The following is a 4,051-nucleotide window of genomic DNA, read 5'->3' on the forward strand; positions in this document are numbered from 1 at the left end:
AAGAGTGCTTTCAGAAGGGCTCCAAGATCGCCGATTCCCAGGTGACAGCGGTCGAGTTCGAAGAATATAAGCAAAACGCAGATCCGAGTGACTTGCTGCGATCCAAGAAGCCCGCCACAGAGTCTGCATTCCAGTCGTCCGGTGAGATGAAGCCTGTTCACATTCACCCGACCGAGCCCGAAGCAGCTCCGACCCGCATCTCCACGACACTCGACCCAAAATAGGAAGAAGCGCTCATCCAGTTCCTCCGTGAGAACTAGGACATTTTTGCATGGAAGCCCGCTGACATGCCAGGTGTTCCCAGGGGACTGGCTGAGCATCGCCTAAGAGTCGACTCATCTGCAAAACCAGTCAAAGAGCATCTTCGGCGGTCCGCCGTCCAGAAGAGAAAAGCCATTGGCGAAGAAGTGGCTCGACTGTTGGCGGCAGGATTTATCCGAGAGATATACCACTCCGAGTGGCTCGCTAATGTCGTCATGGTTCCTAAGAAGGACAAGTCGCTCCGAATGTGCATTGATTTCAAGCACATCAACCGGGCCTGCCCGAAAGATCATTTTCCTCTCCCTCGCATAGATCAAATTGTTGACTCGACCGCGGGATGTGAGAGGTTATCTTTTTTAGATGCCTACTCCGGGTACCACCAGATCCGTCTGTACGGGCCCGACGAGGTAAAAACAGCTTTCATCACTCCATTCGGGTGCTTCTGCTATATCACCATGCCATTCGGCCTCAAGAATGCCGGGGCCACATTCATGCGAATGATTCAGAAGTGTCTACTCACTCAAATCAGTCGGAATGTGGAAGCTTATATGGATGATATTGCTGTCAAGTCACGAAAAGGTTCCGACCTGCTCGCTGACCTCGCCGAAACATTTGCCAACCTCAGAAGGTATGATATCAAGCTCAATCCATCGAAGTGCACATTTGGAGTTCCTAGTGGCAAGTTACTCGGTTTTCTCGTTTCCAAACGGGGAATCGACGCTAACCCAGAGGAGATTGGCACTATTCTCCGAATGAAACGCCCTGTGCGAGTGCACGATGTCCAGAAGCTTACTGGATGCTTGGCCGCATTAAGTCGATTCATCTCACGACTCGGTGAAAAGGCATTGCCTCTTTATCGACTGATGAAGAAGACAGACAAGTTCGAGTGGACTCCAGAAGCTGATGCAGCGTTTGCCGAGCTAAAAGCTCTGCTCTCCACCCAGCCGGTGCTTGCTGCTCCAATCAGCAAAGAGCCTCTGTTGCTCTATATCGCAGCCACAGGACAAGTCGTCAGTACCGTGCTAACGGTCGAGCGGGAAGAAGAAGGAAAAGCCCTCAAAGTTCAGCGCCTAGTGTATTATTTGTCTGAAGTCTTGACTCCATCCAAGCAGAGATATCCTCATTATCAGAAGCTTGTATATGGAATATACATGACCACAAAGAAGGTTGCTCATTATTTCTCTGATCATTCCATCACAGTCGTCAGCGACGCTCCACTATCAGAGATTTTGCACAATAGGGATGCACCTGGTCGAGTGGCCAAATGGGCGATTGAACTTCTTCCCCTTGATATCAAGTTTGAGGCAAAGAAAGCCATTAAGTCCCAGGCAATAGCAGATTTCCTTGCCGAGTGGATTGAACAGCAGCAGCCGACTGAAGTTCACTCGGAGCATTGGACCATGTTTTTTGATGGCTCTAAGATGTTGAATGGTTCCGGTGCTGGGGTTGTCTTGGTTTCCCCCAGAGGAGATAAGCTCAGATATGTGCTCCAGATTCACTTTGATTCCTCCAACAATGAGGCAGAATATTAAGCCCTCTTATATGGGTTGCGCATGGCCATTTCACTCAGCGTCCGTCGCCTGATGGTCTATGGCGACTCGGATTTAGTGGTCAATCAGGTGATGAAAGAGTGGGACGTGAGAAGCCCAGCCATGAATGGATACTGCAGTGCAGTGAGGAAGCTGGAAAAGAAGTTCGAGGGGTTGGAGCTCCATCATATACCCCGACTGAAAAATCAAGCAGCTGATGATCTAGCAAAGATAGGTTCCAAGAGAGAAGCCATTCCGAGTGGTGTGTTCTTGGAGCATATACACACTCCGTCAGTCAAAGAGGATCCTTTCACCGAAGAAACTCCACAGCCCAAGAGTGCCACAGATCCGACTGAAGTTGAAGTCCCAGCGGTGGTCGACTTGATCATGGAGGTTTTGGTGGTCATTCCCGACTGGACGATTCCGTATGTCGCATATATCCTGAGGAAAGAGCTCCCGGAGGATGAGGAAGAGGCTCGACAGATCGTCCGTCGATCTAAGGCCTTTACCGTAATCAAAGGACAATTATACAGAGAAAGCGCGACTGGAGTTGGTCAGAAGTGCATAACACCGGAAGAAGGTCGACTCATCCTCAATGATATTCACTCGGGGACCTGTGGTCATCATGCGTCCTCTCGGACCATTGTGGCCAAAGCATACCGAGCCGGATTTTACTGGCCAAAGGCGAATGAGATGGCAAAAGAGATAGTGGATAAGTGCGAGGGATGTCAATTCTACTCGAATATGTCACACAAGCCTGCGTCGGCTCTGAAGACCATTCCACTCGTCTGGCCTTTCGCAGTATGGGGATTGGACATGGTCGGTCCTTTGAGAACAGGACGAAGTGGCTTCACGCATGTACTGGTGGCAGTCGACAAGTTCACCAAGTGGATCGAGGCTAAACCAATCAAGAGCCTTGACACCGGTACTGCTGTTAGCTTCATCAGGGAACTAATATTCAGATATGGAGTCCCACACAGCATCATTACGGATAATGGGTCGAACTTTGACTCAGAGGAATTCAGAGCTTTCTGCAACTCCCAGGGCACACGGGTCGACTACGCTTCAGTCGCCCATCCGCAGTCGAATGGACAAGCAGAGCGAGCTAATGGACTGATTCTTAAGGGATTGAAGCCTCGACTGATGCGTGATCTCAAACACGCGGCTGGAGCTTGGGTCGACGAACTTCCCTCAGTACTCTGGGGACTACGGACCACACCTAATCGGTCGACCGGAAGAACTCCATTCTTCTTGGTCTACGGAGCTGAAGCAGTCTTGCCGAGTGATCTTCTCCACAATGCTCCTCGAGTTGAAATCTACAACGAAGCAGAGGCTGAACAAGCGCGGCAAGACGCAGTCGACCTTTTAGAGGAAGAAAGGGAGATGGCTCTGATCCGGTCGACCATCTACCAACAAGATTTGTGTCATTTCCACGCCAGAAATGTGAGAGGTCGAGCCTTCCAGGAAGGAGATTTGGTTCTTCGAGTGGATCAGCACAAACCACACAAGCTTGCTCCTTCTTGGGAAGGCCCCTTCATCGTCACCAAGGTTCTCCACAACGGGGCGTACCGTCTTTACAACGTCGAGCATAATATCGACGAGCCCCGAGCTTGGAACGCGGAGCTACTCCGCCCATTTTACACTTAAGTTTTATCACTCGGATGAGTTGCAATAAAGTGCTTCTGTAGTCCATGGACCTCAAAATAATAGTGTCATAGTCCCTCCATAATTTCTGTCGCTTTTTATTTTTGTCCAATAAAATTCCTCCTCAGTGGGTGACTTAGCTGCGAATCCGTTTCGCCTAAGTTTGTAAAAATCCTACCGAGTGACGAGCCAGACTCCCACTCGGAGGCTTAGCTGCGAATCTGTTTCGCCTAAGTTATCAAAATCCTACCGAGTGATAAGCCAGCCTTCCACTCGGGGGCTTAGCTGCAGCCATGTGCTCGCCTAAGTTATAAAAATCCTACCGAGTGGTAAGCCAGCCTGCCACTCGGGGGCTTAGCTGCAGCCCTGTGCTCGCCTAAGTTATAAAAATCCTACCGAGTGGTAAGCCAGCCTTCCACTCGGGGGCTTAGCTGCAGCCCTGTGCTCGCCTAAGTTATAAAAATCCTACCGAGTGGTAAGCCATCCTTCCACTCGGGGGCTTAGCTGCAGCCCTGCGCTCGCCTAAGTTATCAAAATCCTACCGAGTGTAGAGAAACCCTCTCACTCGGGGGCTTAGCTGCATCCCTGCGCTCGCCTAAGTTATCAAAATCCTACCG

The sequence above is a fragment of the Triticum dicoccoides genome, chromosome 5B (assembly GCF_002162155.2).
Source record: "Triticum dicoccoides isolate Atlit2015 ecotype Zavitan chromosome 5B, WEW_v2.0, whole genome shotgun sequence".
Classification (NCBI taxonomy): Eukaryota; Viridiplantae; Streptophyta; class Magnoliopsida; order Poales; family Poaceae; genus Triticum; species Triticum dicoccoides.